At 39.7% G+C, this 18,119-nt stretch overlaps 1 long non-coding RNA gene across 2 annotated transcripts in view; it reads left to right on the top strand.

Annotated features, from left to right (window-relative positions):
- The first annotated feature begins 11,694 nt into the window (after positions 1–11,694).
- The window catches only part of LOC128803597 (uncharacterized), a 55,810-nt gene continuing 49,385 nt past the window's right edge, over positions 11,695–18,119 (top strand). For both annotated transcript variants that reach the window (XR_008435769.1, XR_008435768.1), the window contains exons 1-2: positions 11,695–11,761; positions 14,061–14,167. This is a non-coding gene — a long non-coding RNA (uncharacterized LOC128803597). The remainder of the gene's footprint in view (positions 11,762–14,060; positions 14,168–18,119) is intronic.

Raw genomic sequence — 18,119 nt, 5'->3', positions numbered from 1 at the left:
CTGGTGCTCTGCAGCTGCAGCACTACTCGTGCATCTTGGAATCAACACCACCACTGCAAAAGGCCAGCGTGCAAGAACTTCCTGGCTGAACGAACCTGCTGAAGCCACGGCTTCAAGGCTAAGAACAGCATTTCTGTCAGTTTGTAGCTGTCCCTTTTCCCACTCACAGTTTCAGTGATCACAATGGCTAGATCTGTATTTAAATCACTGTACCTGCTGGGGAGTCAGGAGAGGTTAATATACTATAGGAGTTCATTATCCATGTCTTTCTCTTCCAATATTCTTTAAAAGTTGCTGCTTTCTCCAAAGATAAGAAAATTACAGAGGAACAAATTCAAAGTTGGAGCTTCTTTTTTTTCATGGCCTTATAATTTTGTTTACATGTTCATCAGTCAGTGTGTTGGCTGGACACAGGTGCTCACAAAACCTCTCTATCACTCCCCCTTTCCGACTGGACTGGGGAGAGAAAATATGATGTAGAACAACTCGTGGGTTGAAATAAGGCAGTTTACTAAGCAAAAGTGAAACTTTGCACGTGCATTAGCAAAGAAAACACCAATAATTTTATTTTCAGCTTCCCATCAGCTAGCAAGATTGGGCCATTTCCCAGGAAGCAGGGCTTCAACATATGTGATGATTGTTCTGGAATACAAACATTGTAAATAAAAAATGTCACCACCCACTTCCTCCTCCTTTTCTTAGGTTTTATATCTAATCTGACATCATATGGTATGGAATATTCCCTTGGTAATTTGGGTCAGTTGGCCTAGATGTGTCCCCTCCCAGGATCTTGCCCATCCCCACCCTAATGCTGAAGGAATGTTGGGGACACAGCAGTGATGCTGTGCCAGCCCTGCTTAGCAGCAGCCAAAGCACTGGTGTGTTATCACCACCTTTCCAGCTACCAAAGAAAACACAGCACTGTGAGCACTGCTAAGGGAAAATGAACTCCATCTCAGCCAGACCCAATACACACTTCACTTCTTATCATTTGTGTCATGCTCAGATCCCATATAATTTTATGTTTTTTCTAACTATTCCATTGTATTTATTTTCTCATTACTGAAATCCCTTCTTACTCACACATACAATTAAAACATTTTTAAACCATCTTTATACCCAACATACACACTAATGCATTTTCATTAACTACTATCCCTCCTCCTTCCACAGATAAATATTCTTTTCCCACTTCATGAGCTTTCTCCACCCCTTCAGATGTTCAAAAACAGTCCATGCATGACTTGGGTCCCATTCCATCAGGATAGGTGCTCAGGACCGGAGGAGCAGCACACTCGCTCATTGGACACCAACACCAGCTCAGCCCAGCCCAGGTCACTGTCACACTCCCCTGCAACATAATACCATAAATTATTTTCCCCATGGTTAAATCTCCTTGAGGTATACACTGGCTCTCCCCAGTCTTCCACATTACCCACCAAGTAGACCCCCTTTGCTTGAGCAAACACAAGCCCACAAATGTGTTTGTCTTTTCCCATGTGAGGAGAAATCCACATCAATTTCCCCATCCATTTCCCTGTGTGCAGTACAGAGACATCACCCAAAATGTTTTTTTTTTTTTTTTTTTGGACAGGATGAGGCCTGTTAGCTGATCCTCTAGTGTTAACCAGCCTTGGGCTTGCTAAATTTGTGTCCCAGTGCTTCCAGGGCTCATTACCAAATGCTCTTAACATAGTCTTCAGTGGTCCATTATAACAGTATTATCAGAGATTTGTGAGTGATTAAGGATATGAAATATAACACAATTGTACTGAATTTGTTGTCCCAGAGCTGAAACCTGCTGAGTTTCAAAGGGAGATAATAACAGCTGGCCACAGGTCGCCATTGCTTTGAGCACTCTCGACTACCTGCTCTTTAAAATTATCAAGTTGAAAAACAAGCTAGTTTTGTTGAAAAACAAAAAAGCTTGTTTTGTTTGCAACTTTCCAAGCATCCAGGCATTTGTACAATTCTTTTCCTAAGAAGAGCTCTACACCGAACCTTCTGTGACTCTCCTGAATTTCAGCATTTCCTTAACTTCCCCATTTCCCATTAACTTCCGTTGCCATTCCCTCTGTGGGCATTTTGTTCTTACAAGAGGAAGTCATACTCTTCCAGCTTGAGTGAGAAAAAATTAACTTGGTTTGTCCTGCAGCTGCCACAAAGCACTGTGTGTCTTTGTCCCCCATCTTGTGGGATGTTGATTATCCATCAAAGCTGAAAGATCTAAAGGGCAAGGTGGAGACAAAGATGAGCATTATTTCCTCAAGAGTATTTCTGGCCTCTCCCTGGCACTTATATTAATCTTTCCACTTTGATAAGAAAGTTTTCTAATGGGACTATTTGAGGGTTATGTTTTTCTGGTTCCCTGGCCAAAGTATCGGCTCCATTCCTGAAGGAGAAGACCACAAGTACTTGTACACCTGCATGCCTTCCAGAAAAGCTGCCTGTTATTTTGTTCTCCGGTTGGTAAGGTGTGATAATATCTCACACTCATCAATACCAGTTGTGAAACCCAGAAAGGCTTTCAGGTACAAGTTTTGCAGTTTGCTTGAATAAAAGCCCCTACACTTGAGAGACTCTTCTTTCTAGCCTCTTAAGCTGGTGCAATATATGGCATTGCCTCTCCATAAAATTTTTCAACTTGAATTTGGAAGCTGTATGGCTACCCTGTTACTAACATGTTGCAATCTCTGTATTTTTTAAATGTAAATGGACATAAATAACCTAAATTGCTGGCAAGCATGGCAGTCTGAATTAATCAGGTTCCGTCTTTCTTGAAGACCCCCCAAAATATAGGTTGAGCTTCATAAATGGGCAGTTACATCATTCTTATGGTGCCACCTACCTATACCCTGTTTCATCTCGTGCACTGCTACAGAATGGAGTTTTCAGCTGACTTCACTTTCTTAAATCCCAAATAGTTAAGTGAAACCAATTTTATAAACCCTTTAAAAAAACTGTGATGGACATATGTTTTTCTGGCAATCTTCCTTCAGAATCAGACATAGCAAAGATAACCTAAGTAATCTAACCCTTTTTTCTTTCAGATATACAGACTAAGAAATTTTTGCGTTATATAATGCAGTGATTCAGTAATGTAGGAATGGCAAGATTTGCAATGAATGCACGTTGGGATACAGTCATTTCAAAGAGAGGGGAATGCTGGGAGATCTTGGACTACACTGTAGCTTTAGCCAGGCATTCTGTGCCTCAAGGAAATACACCAGCAGTGTGCTAAAGGTACCAACCGCCTTGATTGCTTACAGCTTCACTAATGAAAGCAGCCTACAAGAATATTTTATTTAAATGTCTGCAAATATCTTTCCCCCAGGGAGAGAGGAAATGCTCCTTATGAATAAGGGAAAGAAAGAAGACTTATGTATACCTGCCTGGGCAGTACTCTTAGTTCTGCTCATTGTCTTTCATTTCTCTAGCACATATCTTTCCTGTTAGGTTTCCTACCAGATTCCCAATCAACTGCTTGTGCACCAAATCCACTTTCAGATAAGCTTATTTTAAAAATATCTACTTGGATCCTAAACTTTATGGGTATGGAAAGTTAAAAAAAATCTGCTAAAATGGTAGGATGTTGCTGAGGGACAAGTGCATAGGGATAATTTATGTGAGTTGTTTTGAGTTTTCTTTCTGTCGGCTTTGTACTTGCCCTGGTTACAGAGGAGTCATTTGTCATCTCTTCTCGTGGTAATCTTTAGGCTCTTCTTTCTCTCTTCTGTGTTCTTTGGGAACTAAAATGAAAGCGAAAAGTCATGTTCACCTTCTCCAAAGCAGTCATTGAACTGGAAAAGCCGTTTTCTAGATGAGTTTACTTCTAAGACAATGAACCAAGAGCTCAGGGAATCCAACTGCAAAATCCACCAAGCCTTTCCTCCCAGGCAGTCTCCAAAAGTTTTTCTAGCTGCACCTACAGACCCTTCCTACAACCTTCTCCCTCTCTCCCAAAACTCTTTGAAGGATAAATAAAAGTTACTGCCATTAACTACGACTTTTAGCAGTGGACTGCAACAATGTGGACATGTGACCAGTGAGAGCAGCTTGTCCTCTGCAGTGCTCCTACGCCATACACAGTACCTGAGCTAACTAACTCAGGTCAGCGAGGTGTCACATGAAAGGAGGGTTGGGACACATGCCAGCAGCATAAGAGAAGCCGCCTCCTGTTTCTCCACACTTTTAGCTGAGTACCTTATCCACTGCCAGCGACTGGCAGCACCCTTGAAGGGCTCAGCCAGACAGTTTACAGAGTAACACTGTTAATTAACTCCCACACTGAAATTGTGACAGGTTAAGGGTCAAAGATTGCCATTGATAGTAACTGACTGCAAAAACACATTCAAAGCAAGACACAGACAAGCTCTAATAACCAACAAAAATAACTCAAGATAACCATTCAACACATACAGAATAGGGCTCTTACCTGAGAGTCATCTCTATGGGGGAAAAGATAGGTTCAGCCTATTTGACTGATCCCAGACGTTAAAATGAAATCTTCCCTAACTTCTTCCTATTCTTAACTTAATTTTTATGTGGAACTTGAGTGACTCTAGTCACACATACCTTTGTTGTTACTTGGTGTAAAATTCTCTCACTTTGCTCTTAGAGAAATAGTCAATAAAATAAGGAGTGCCTGCCCAGTGAGGGGTGGTCGTATCTCGAGGTGAGTAACTGTGGGATGGAGGTGTGTGTTGGGGTTTCAATTACATTATAACGAGCCAAGTTCATCCAAGGAGAGTGATTTCACCACAGCTGCTGGTTCAGCAGTAAGGCATCTTCTCCTCTTCCTTGGCTGACAGCTGCTATGTGGTTTATCAGCTACTTGGTACCATCAAGTTCCCATTCCTGCAAGGATTTCAACACGGCCTGGCAGCTGTGTCTCCACTCCATTCCAATCCACGCCCATTTCATCTCCCTTAACATGTGCTTAAGGTTGCACACTGTGAGTGTGGGGAGTCATTGTGGAAGAGGTTTTGAGCATGCCAGCTGCATTCCAGCCAGGGTGCAGGAACTGCATTTCATCCTATAGTTTCTGTACTTTTAAAACTTCTGTTAGAATATAACTTTCCATTTTTTTCTCTAATTTTACCCCTAGTCATCTTCCCACTCAGGGTACTCTGGTTGTTAAGGAAGAGGTCAGCACCTAGGTTTTGTGCGTTGGTTTAATTCACCTCAAGGTGTTTGTCCTTGGAGAGGGATCCCAAACAAGGAAACCTCTGGGCCTTTATACTGTCTGTGCACCCAATCTTCATGTGCTCTTTTTGTACCCTTTTGTACCCTGCATGTGCCTCTTGGACAAATGAAGATGTATGGTCTGGGGTCTTCTAACACCTCATTGGATTGTTTCTCCATGTCCACATGGGCAAGCCATTAATTGTTCAAATCTTCCAGCCTAGGCCAGCCTGGAGGCCCTCCAGTGTCTCAGCCTTTATCTGGAGATATCCATCTTTCTCTGTTTACAGTCCTGCTCAGCTGTTCATGCTAACAAACAGAATTCATTTAAAGTTCATCTTCATTAAGTCTTGACTCATGCGAAGCTATAAAGCAAACTGTACAATCAAACTGTAACCTATACAATTTCTAATATTTTATAAGTAAATTTATTTTAATCTCCAGTGCTGTTACAGCATGGCAGTCTGCAGCCCACAAAACTCCCCTGTGCATGTAAACCCCCAGGTTGGCCTAGGAAACATTCACAGTGGTGTCTGCACATTTTGCTGCTAACACATTAAGCAATTTGGGAGAGAAAGAGAGATTACAGTAGGACTAGGAGTCAATGAGAGCCTTGGGAAGGGGAGGATAAACAAACTTCTGCTTACTTCGTTAACACTTGGACCATTATTTTTAAAATAATGAGAAAAATGGAAAATTATAAATGGGAATAGCCACACTAACTGCATTTGGAATTTCAGTTTTTTTAAATCTCTAATAATATTTCTAATTATGGTGTAAGCAAACCTGGTTTGAAACACCATGTTTAATGGTTGGACTCAATGATTTTAAGGGTCTTTTTCAGCCTTAGAGGTTCTATGGCTCTGGGCTAATGTCCACATGTTTGCCATGCTCTCCCTTTGCTCCCTGTCCCAACCAATTCCCACCCACCAGAACAGGTACTCCTGCCAATCACAGTCTAGTAAGCAGTTTCAGGGATACATACTTACAAAAGCATGGCAGGGGCCATGTTAATTAATCCTTAATTAACAGTTTAATTAACCCTGCCAATCAGGAGTTGCCAAAGAGAAAATGTCTCCCCTTCTCAGCTAAACCCCAGCTCTTGTTCTTGCCCCGCTCCTGAGCATCAACAGTGACCCAGTGCAGGGGACTGATCCAGCTGGAAACAAAGCAGGCCCTAAGCTAAGTGTGAAGAAATTAATCTGAAATCTCTGATTGATAGATATAGGTGATGGAGTGCAAAAATATTACATAGGAATGCTTTTCCCTGTTGGCTTGGCTTATCTCAGAGTGGAAAGAGCTTGATCATGGGGGCATTTTCTTATTGTTAGCAGCTCCCTTTTAAATATATCAAGTAATTAAGTACTAGTCTCTTCTGTATCTATACAGATATACCACTGAGACTGTACACTTTACTTAAATTTACTTCAATTAATGTGCTGTTCCCTGGGCAATTCCATGACAAATGCAGGTCTCTAAAACCCAATTTTTCCCCAAAGTGTTTCATTATGCTCCAGACAAGTACTTCCACACAGGTTTTCTCTTGTGTTCTTTTAGTGAGAAGGCCTGCAAATACAAAAGGAGCAAAGTCACAGAGAGAAGACCCAAATCACTAATATCTGTATTCCATGTGAGGCAGAGATCTCCTAAGTCTGGCTAAATTCTCTGTTTCCAGCTTAGGCCTAAAAGGTTTAATGTGCTCATCACTTTCTCCAGCTTGCATCCACTGGCAGCTGGAGTTGTTAATTTTGTCTTGTAGGCACAAATGGTGATTGATTAAGGAAAAAAACAGTGAAGAATGATTACTTCTGCTGCCCTGTTGGAGGTTTCTGGTCTTCGGCAGTTACACAAAAAACAGAGCCAGGAGATTTGGAAAGGCATCTCCAGCACAGCCAGTGAAAGGGGAAGGATTTGGGGACAGATCTAGGGCCTTCTGGAGTGGGTTTCTCACAGTCATCAGATCTGCATTAGGAATGCCTGCTTCCTTTCTTCTCTCTCCCAAGCTAGAGGCCTTCCATTACCTCACTGTCCCAGGCACATTCATTGCCACCCATGAGGGGACAGCACTTCCCATTGGATTTGTAGGAGCTGTGGGAGTGAACAGTGAGAATCCTTCCCGTGTTAACCAAACCCTCTGTGATGAGGGACATGGTCACCTGCAGGTTTACTTTCCTTCAGCAGCTGTCCCTGACTGTGGACACTGTGCCCTCTGCCCACCTGTGTCCCCTCTGCTGAGCCAGACATGCCATAGGGAGGCACAAGGGGAAGACAGAGGTTAATCAGATCTTACCAATCACCTAATGAATCTCTGGAATCTGGCTACAGGCAGATCTATTTACACATTTAAAGTGTGACACTTTAAGATATCCAGAGCAGGCGCATTTACATCTGCTCTTGTCACCATAATCTCCCTTAATAGGCACCTCTAGGACAAAATTTATCTTAGTCAAATGAGATTAGAGCAAAATAGGTCAAATTAATTGTGTCCTTATTTCTCCCCAGTGAGCACAAATGGAGTCTAATGTAATTAATTCAGAAATAAATATCTCTGCCATAGATATTTGTGGTTGGAGAAAAAAGGAATCCAAGCCACCGATTTCATTCTTCTGCTCCAAAATAATCACCTGTAAGATGAATGTCTATGTAGGCTCCTCTTATGATCAAACAATAGGAAAAGGCACTAGTAGAGAAATACCCAGTGAATGGGCCAGTCTGAGGATAATGCACATTTCAGAAGTGCCAACCAGGTGTCTAAAATGTGAAAATAAAACTGCATTGAGGTAACAAATAACATGTTCTGGTTTAGCCATTAACTCTGAATCCTGATGACCATTTTATTTCAGAGTAAACCAGTACAGTATCAAAAAAAAAAAAAAAAAAAAAAAGAAATCTCCAATTTCTTTCTGGAAAAAGACAGAGAAAATGAATAGAGAAAGAAAAATTCTAATTTCAAAATGTGGTTTGGGGTTTTTTTGTCCCAGAATGAAAGTTCCATATTCCCTTCCTTTTGCAGACAGAAGGGGCTCTGCTCAGTTGTCCACACATGTGCCCTGGAGACTTTTGAGGCTTCACAGAACATCAGAGACCTCCATCAGGACTGGCAAATGTTGCACCATACCTAAGGGAAGCCCATGCTGTCATTACCAACAGTGAAGTGACAGACTTGTACTTAAGGCATCTCAAATAGCAAAGCATATTCATGTTTAAGTAAGGGATTCACACCCAAAAATGTATTATACAACTGCTGTAATTCAGACATATAAAAGTTTGACCTCCTCTTCCAATTCCCCTTTGAATCTTTCTGTTTCTGTTCTGGCTTCAAAGCAGTTAAAAAGATGTGACATACTACTTCATCAGTCTTCCATATGGTCAAGGACTAAAGAGATGGTGATACAGAGGTCATCATGGAGTGGAAACTCACCCCAACTTGAAATAGATTAATTAGTATTGTTTGGATCTCTCTATCTACTAGATCATCTGGTAAAATGCAGACATTGTCTTAAATCATAGAAGATACCTTTTTTTTTGGAAACCAGTAGTATACCACCCACTGATTTTATCATTGCATCACTTGGTCTTCAAGAGCAAAACACCTATGCCTTTATATGATTTTGGAGCCATAGTCATTGATCCAAGCCCTCCTAATTTCTTTCTCCAAGAGAGAATTTTTTCTTAAGCCAACAGCAAAGTGATGGCACTCAGCTCACAGAAGACACTGTCATTTCCATTGTGTGGAGTTAAGAAAGTAATTTTATCATTTCAATTTCTCCTGTACAGGATCTAATCTTCTGACAATCCAGCTTCATGACTGATCTTTAAATTATGACAAGCAATCAAATATATTGGTTCGATGATCCTCTACAATCTTCTTCCTTTGACTGCCCTTTGACTTTGAATTAGAAGAGTTAGCAAAACCCTCGATTCACTTTTTAAAAAACTTTTATGATTCTTTCTGCTCTGAAGAGGGGAAACTGATCAAGTTAAGCAGCTCACAAACCCATGAGTAATAAGTCACTAAGGCAGAATAGAGTACCTAAGACAATGCTAAAATTCACTTCTCCTGCCAAGTCCTTACTGGAGACCCCAGAACTTTTCTTAGCCTTTCATTTACACTTATCCTTTCTTCTCACACTTCCTTGCACATCTTTTCTCAACATGCAGAAAACTTCCCATTACATCCATCTTAACACTTATTCTTTTAATTTACTTGCCTCCTCCAACTATTATCTCTTGTCCTGCCCCTTGGAAAGAGCCTTACTCCTAAATTTTGGTTGTATCTTCTTGTGGAGGTGGTTTCTGTCTTTTACACCATGTCCTTATGCTCTTACTCAGTGACTGCTCACAGAGAAGCTTCGCATTTTTGTTACAGGAGTGTCTTTCCTGACTTTCCTGATCTTTTACATGACTTATTCCTCTAAAAACATTATCTTCTTCTGGTTGCTCTGACTGTATTCCTTTGGATCTTACTTCAGTCTCCAACAAGACAACCCATGTCTTTCACCGGCCTTCTTCTATTGATACACACTAAAATCTCAGCCTGTTTCTCTGACCCCTCCTCATGGACATGCAGCTTTCACCTATACTTGCCAGAGTAATTTATCACTTCCTTCTATTATTAATTCCTTCAGGTAGTACCCATTTCTGGGTCCCTAGCCTGATCATCAACTACATCTGTAGCTGCTCTACATCCCCTGACATTCTGAACTTCAATTGCATCAATTTCATGCTTGCAATCATGGCTAAATCTCTTTTAAAGCTCTTATTACCAGCTTGTCTTGCTTGTTGCAACATGTTTTTTCTCCAGCTTTGATAAACACATTTTTCCCCTTACCTGTTCAGAGTGTTCCCCCTTATTTATTATTTTCCATGTCTTGTATCTTGTCTCTCTTATCTCACTTATTTTAAGTGATGTGTCTATTTTCAAAGACTGTCATGTCCAGGCCCTACTCTGCCTGTCACCTGTCATTCAGTTCTTCAAAGACCACTGTTTTCTTTGATTGCTCCACTGTTTCCAAAATCCTGCTTGCTAAATTCTGAACACATTTGTGATAACTTTCTTCCATTCTCTTCCATGCTGTGGACATAATGCCATAAACATCTATTTTATCTTGCTGTCATTCAGAATACTTCTAATTTTCTTTTACCTAATATCTATAAAAAGCTGTGGAAAAGCCTCTCTTTTTTGGCAATCTGAAATTCCCTCCCATCTTGTCAATTAGAATGTGTTTCCTTGAAGAAGCCTCTTCATCTCTCTGATGTTGTTGATAATCTTTGTCTTAAATTTAAATAGTGACCTTCTGTGGGGTAAAGGACATCATTTTATTCTGTGAAAAGTTCTGTACATCACAGTATATAGATACAATAACACTGTACAACATAAAGTAATAATAACAGTGATAATGACAAGAAATCTGTTCCAAATGAAAACTCAACAGAAAAGATTTAGTGGTTTTAAAAATATCATTCACCTCTTGCTTTGACACATATTGTACAGCTTTATCACTAGCCACAGAACAATATTTATGGACCTATAAACATACTTGGATAAGCAAATAGATAAATGACAACAAAGCATCACTTATAAAAAAGGTTTTTTCTTATTTTATCACATGACTGGGACAAGTAAATGTGAAGGCATACTCTAAAATTACCTTGCAAATTGTACTATTGTTGACTGGGTGGCACTGCCCTTTCACTGCCTGAGCCATCTGCTCCCCTGTCAGCAAACTCTGGTCCTCCATCCCCTCCTCCTCTTCAGCTGTATTTCCATGGAAAATAATACGTGTCTGTGGTGACTGACTGGTGTTCCCTCCGACCTCCAATCCATTTGTTGTCAGCCAGGTTTCCTTTCCTGAGTCCTTTGTGTGAAAATTGCCTTTCAACCGTGCTGCTTTGTGCTATTTCTGCCTTGTCCAAAATGACATATGACAAGACATCCTCAGCTCCTCCAGCCTGCCAGCTCTGATAGCATGCTGCCCTGCCTGCCATTTTGTGCACCAGACTGATAAGAAATTTCCATCAGCAGAAAGAGGAAAATAAGAGTGCAATAGCCAATGACATCCGATCTTCCTGTGCAGTTGAATTCTGTAAACTGCATGTATAGAAAAAGAATGGCAAAGAGCCAAGTACTCTGTGGTTCAAAGGAGGACAGGGTGTCCTGGACACAGCTTGCCTTATGCCAGCTCCTTTCCATACCTGCCAAGTTCCAGGGTCTGCCCCGGGATGCACCAGAGCTCAGTAGTCATTGTGAAACCACCTCATCAACGTTACATTTGGAGTGCCTTAAAATTTTGTTGGCATATTTTGACCTCTTTCCTGGAGTTCCAAAGTGAGAAGGGTAGAAAATTAGCTGATTTTTTTGCCCCAGGTTTCCTGCTCAAGAACAACCCAGCTGCTGTTTGGCTCAGATGTTCAATGTTTTACCAAAGAGCACAGGGAAGCAGAGGCCAGCTCGCTCTGAGATAACCGACCCAGGCGCTTGCACAATCTGCTGTGACGTGCTGGCTGCTGCTGGGATACAGGGCCACGTGCAGCTCCGTTTCCAGTTGAGCACTGCAATTACTGGGGACATGAAGCTGTAAGTATGGAGAAAAAATTAACTCATTATACTTACAAATTATATTTGCAGGTACTTAGTTGGCTGATTGAGCTCTCAGTTCATAGTTCTTCAAGTTGTGGTATCATCCTCTGTAATTGAAACACACCTAGTAATAGATGTGTAATGGAATATGTATCAAAAAAGTAATGGAGATAATGAAGGAAATAAATATGTTTAACAAAGGACATATTCTGGTAGTCATCTTGTAGTATTCCAGAAAGAATCAAGAAGAAAAACATTTTCGAAGCTCCCTGAAAGGAATATCACAGTGTGAGATATCCTTTTGATTGTTTTAATTTTGTTTATTTTTACATTTAGAAGTCCAAAGGTCATAGGAGGCTATCTGTTTGTCACCCCACGGTTGAATTTGTTCCTAATGCATGTACACAATCACATGAGAATCAGCTCATTGCAATGCACCCTGGAGGTGTGTAGACCTGAAAGTCATTTTAAGACAGATTTTTTTTTTTTTTTTAATTTAAAAATGCCAATTTGGGATTGCTTTCAGTATTTTATTCCAAGTCAAAAAATTTGACATTTCTTTAATATCTTGTTCCAGTATCTTCAAAAAGAAGTGCTCTGTTTTTTCATTTCAGAAATGTATTCCTTCTGAAATGTAATTACAGTGAAAACAAAGATTTTTTTAAAATGAAAAAGATCAGCATGTAAAAGTAAGCATTTTAACTACTCTAAATCTATATTTCTTGGGGAGGGAGGTTGTTTGTTTAATTTTGCTCTCTTTGACGCTCTTGGGTTTTGTCCCAGTTTGATAGAGGAACCTGAAATATTCTAAAACCAAGAAAATGATAAAATAGCTTCTGGCCCTATATAACAAGAAAATAGCGTATTGCAGAATTCAAATATGGTGATGAGTGAGTGTTGAGTGATGAACTGCCTCACTTGGTGATCTTCTGGCCTCTCTGTAATTATGCTGGTGGGATTTACACCAGGCCAGTTTAATGTGAAATCCAGTTATGGTACTGGCCTATTTTCCTTATACACTACATCAAAGAGGTTTGAATAATTATCTTGATTGTACTTTTTCTTCTTAAAACCCATACATGATGTAGAATTAAGTTTCAACAAAGAGCCATCTCAGGCCTGCAAATCCATTAGATATATTTTTTTTACTAAGGAGGCAATGTAATGATTCAGTATAGAGACACACAGAACTGGTATATTTTGTAGCAGTTTTGGTTGTTTTGTTTTGGTTTGTTTTGTTTGGGTTTTTTTTTTTGGGGGGGGGGGGGTTTGTTTTTTTTTTTGTCGAGCCACTTCTGGAGATTTCCAATCCCAGGACTTCATTTCCTGAAAAACTTCTATGAACAAAGAAAAGCCGTTCATAAATAAAGGAAGATTAGGTATAAGGCCTGTGAACAAATTGTCTCAAATTAGGCCATTACCTTTATTAAGAGCACTAAGAAAATATAATGAATAATCAAGAATGTGTTTAACATGGTGGGGTTTTTTTCTGTTCATCTATAAATTCACACTAAGTAACATGTCCAGAATTTAAAAGTTTGATGTATTTTAAATGGTAATTTGTGTGGAATTCCTTTACAGAAGCATATAATTATTAGTACCATTTTGAGCTTAGGGACTTTTTCTATTTAGATAAATATTACTGATGTTGAGAAACGGCTTTCATATCTAAATTGTCTTTTCACAGTACTGCATAAGTAGGTAATTCATCTGTTGAAGAACATATTGTCTTTAGTCATATTAGACTACTTAACTGCAATTATTATTCAATTCAACCTCTATCAGTCATTTATTTTTAAGTCAGTTTACTGGTAGAAGAAAGATTTTCTCAGTCTCTTTGATGTTTCCACTGCTACTAAAATTCAGAACTGTAAGAAGTGATTCTTCTTGAGCTACCTGCTGTATTTGCAGTCATTAATCATAAATTTCTTTTTAAACAATTGACTTGATATTTGCATCCAAAAAGGCTTGATTTTCATCAATTACTTTCATACTTTCTCCAGCTTGGGACACCGGATAATGAAAACAGTGAGTAACTGCATTACTCATTACATAGCACCAATTCTTTTTGTCTCTTGTGAATAAACTACTTGCATAGATCAGATCTTTTGGTTGACAAAGTCCAGATTTAAAAAGTATTCAAATGTATTCTCAGACTTAAAATTCAGAAGGTTGTGAAATTGGGATTAATCACATGTAGGCCTTCAGGGCAGTTTTCCACATTTATTTTCTCCAGATCCATCTTTCTGTTCTTTCCCACTGCATAATGGGCTGTGGTGGTTTTTTTATTCTTCAGCACTGGCCTGTCTCATGTCCTTTGGAATGATACCAGATGGTCAACCTCCTTTCCTTTGGGGAAGAGGGTCCGTACTGCTGTGAAGAATTTGAGCCTGGGGAAAGGAGGTGAACATTCCTTTTTCTCCTAGTATTTAAGAGAGCAAAGTTGTGGGCTTTTAGCAAAAATAGCACCATTTCTTTAAAAAAAATATTTCATATTAAACCACATGAAACTAAAATTCCTTTAGAATGTCTTCACCTTTTCTAACACCACTATTTGAACTTTACTGCTGTTTCAGTTTCAGCTGATAGCATATCAGACTGTTTTCCATGCAGATTCACTATTCACTTGGATGCCTTTCTGAGAGTTAGGTAAGGCACAATGCTTGCTTCAAGATTTCACCGATCCAAACTACAAAGACAATGTCATAAAAAGGTGATAAGTGTAATGGCAAACACACTTAGAAAATACCAGACTTTGACTGTTTGTACAACATTGCATGTCTGTATTTTGATACAGACTTCCACTCTGGTAAGAAGATGCAGTATTTCAGGTGTCAAAGACTTCCCCCATTTTGCACAGTCTTTCAAATACAATAGAGAAAAGACTTTTATTGCTCATGTTCTCTCAAATAGCCTCCAACTCATCAGTACTGCTGTTCCCTCTGCCACTTTAAGCCTTCCACTAAGCATAGAGGTCTGGGAGATATATATTGTGAAGACAGAGGCTGTCGGGATCTGTGATATTTAAATGCTCCCAAGATTGTAGAAAGTGTCTGTCTTTCAGCCCCACTGCCAAAGAAGGAGTCGTCATTCGTCTGTGCTGGTTTTCAAGGTTGTTTATTCCTTCTTATCTAAAATATTTTCTCTCTGACCTGCAGCAGGTCTGTCTTGCAGGACAGTGTGGGGGGCTCTGCCCCTCAGTGGGATGTTACAAACATTCTATACTAGAAACTACGTGTGCTATATTTACAATAACGTGCCAGTATCTATCACCCATGTTGAACAGTGTGTCCCCAGCCTAAGCCAATAGAAAAATGCCAACACCACAGTGAAACATGGAGGCCATGAAGAAGAAGAAAAAGGACAAGGCACACCCTGTTTCTTCCATCTTGCCTCCTTTGAACCCCTTATCTAGAATCCTTAAATTCTACTTTTGCACCCGTACCACACTAATTACTACTTATATCAAACACTCAGAGCTTGTAATTCATCCTGTAAGATTGAAAACTCTTTTCCATGGATAGAGATCAGAGACAGTGTCTCTCAGGGCTCTGTACAGGGGGGTTTCTGACCCCGTGCCAGGGTCCCAGACCTTCCAGGGCAGCCAGAGAGGGATGCCCTGGATTCCCACAAGAGGCAAAGAAGGTATTGAACACATCAACCTTGGCTGGAACTGAAGCCAAGATGGCAATGAACTTGCACGAGGATTGCACAAAGAATAGCTTTGGTACCGGGTCACTAGAGATGAATGTCATCTTGGACATGTCGTGTGGCAATGCCAGGAACTCTTAGTTATAAAACATTGTAAAACTTGTGATGAGAAAAACAAGAGATTGCTTTTCCTTAATCCCTCTCTTTGAAAAGGCCAAATGGCATTAAGAGAGCTTAAACAAACATGTTCAAACTAAGGCACTTTCTTCTTGTGAAAACTATTGGCCTAAAACATTCAAGTTCGGCAAAGAACTGAAAATAACAGGAGTCATCATCCATGACATGAAGATTTTATTTGCATCTTAATACAGAAGTGTCTGTCAGCTTGATGGTGTTTGATAATAATTATGTCCTTTTATTTTTAGCTGCTACTTTTGAAGCATCTCTCAAAAAAACAGTAGAGAGAATCACTTATAAATGCAGGCTCAAAAATATCTCCATTACAGTCTATTGGCAGCCCCCTACTCAGCCCTCCACCCAACTTCAACTCTTTGCAATTAATTTTTTCATTGCCAGGGTAATGCCTTGTGTATTAGCAAAGGTTATTTAGTGAAAAAATAATTCTACTTGTGCTTCAACTGCACACTGTGCAATGCCAGGAGTAAATGATTAGTCAGCTGTCATGTGTTATCATATAGAAATGCTGTCCATTTCGTAGTGGATAAATTTAATGGACAGACCACATATTTGAGTAATTTAATCTGTTGGGCAGTTTTTGTGTCAGCCTTTGGTGCTTTTAACATTCTATTCTTTTTGTTTTCTGTTGCTAAGATTCCTTGTATAGATGAGCTCTCATGATTGCCTGTTACAAAAATAGGTAAAATTCTAAATTATTCTTCTTTGTCTGTTAAACCTTGGCCTTTACACAAGGAGGAAATGAATGGAACATTTTTTCCTCATTTCCTTTATATTAACCATGGAGCTGAAGGGGCTTCAGCTGGTTTTAAGGCATTTAAGAGACAAAAAGATATGTTGTAGCTAGATGCTTTTGCCAAAGCTGGCTTCCACATTAATTACTCCAACACTTAAAGTTATCAGGCTGAGAGGATAGAGATCTTACTCAATTACATATAGTTGTTGCGAGAAAAACTTGTTCTTCAAATCTTTGCTTTAAAACTAGTTGCCATTTATACTGCTATGCCCACAGTTTTGTCAAGAATACCAGAAAAGGCAAGTCCACATCTAAAATAAAATGTTTCCACATCTAAAATAAAATGTTACCAAAATCTTTCAAAGTAATGTTTGCTGCTTTAATTCCTTTAAATTAAAAATTTCAATTTTAAAGGCTCATAAATATTAGCCAGGAAACACTGCTGAAAACGAGTCTGGTTTGAACACTGTGAAGTGTTTGCAATTCTAAAAATAATTTCAGTATTATTTTCTCAGTTCCAAAAATCTTATTCTCCCTGCAGTCTGTGGCTGACACTGTAGATGTAGAATAGTTTTGTATTAAGATCTTTTCTGCAGATTAACACCTTATTTCCTTTTTTATCTCTTTGGATGAGGATTATTCATATATACTTCTATACTGAACGGGGCGTATTCTTTGGAGACAAAGATTTAGCACGGGGCCCTTCAGAATTCATTCTGGCAGGTTGATTTTTATGGAGCCAGGCTGGCAAATAATGGCTTTTACTGAGAGGGTATTTTTCAGAAGTGTTCAGCACCTACCATAACCCAGGGAGGTGCCTGTGTAATTGACTTGGTATTAAAAAGAGAGGAATGAAAACAGTGACAAACTCCTTGCCTTTGGAAATGTAGTTCAAATGAGGTGCTACTACCCAGTGCATATACATGCAAAGGTGCAAACTGCAGAGCTTGGGAGTTGATTTCACTGCTTTTTTACCCTATCCACCTACAGGGCACCTGATGCAAATGCATAACTTGTTTTTAAATCAAATGTTAGCATTTCCAGTTTAAGGTTAATTGAACACCCAGTCCAAGGCACACTACATGACTTTTTTCTGGTTTGATTTCTTATGGTCAGCAGGAACATTGGCCAAATGAGGTCCCTCTGTTTATATGTCTTGTCATTAGTTTAATGAGAAGCTATTGCTGTGACTCATTCCCTCTTTTGCTCTAAGGCTCTTACCTTTAAAAAACTGGCACAAAAAAAAAAAAAAAAAAAAAAAAAAAAAGGCAAGGATCTAATAAAAGCAAAATTGAACTTTCCTCCTTTCTTTTTCTCCATGCTCATAATCTGGAGTGAGAGCGGGTTCCGAGTGTCATTTAACCATCTGCTCCTACTGAAGTGCCAGATGCCCAACAACATACCTGAGAGAGGGGTGCCTATCTCTGGGAAGTTGTTCATCCTTAGGGAGGTTTGTCTGGAAGTACAGCTAGTTAGACACAATGTCCTGTGAGCAGGACAGGCCTTGTCTCCATGTATTTTTCTGGTTTTAATAATGGACTTTGTTTGTCAGGCTGCCTGGCATGTGTGGCTTCACAGACAGGCATTTTGGTCCAGCTGTATTCTCCTTCCTGGGTGAGCCAGCACCAGCTTTATGTGCTGTTTATTGAAAGGCAACCCAAGAACTGGAGTTCCAAGTGACATCTCTTCTCCATCATCACCACCACATGACAGCTAAACCATGTTCTGAAAAGTAATCTGAATGAAGGAAAAGCAAACTCACCCAGTCCAGAA

This window comes from Vidua macroura, chromosome 2 (genome assembly GCF_024509145.1).
Source record: "Vidua macroura isolate BioBank_ID:100142 chromosome 2, ASM2450914v1, whole genome shotgun sequence".
NCBI classification, from domain to species: Eukaryota; Metazoa; Chordata; class Aves; order Passeriformes; family Viduidae; genus Vidua; species Vidua macroura.
This window is presented reverse-complemented; position numbering and strand designations above follow the sequence as displayed.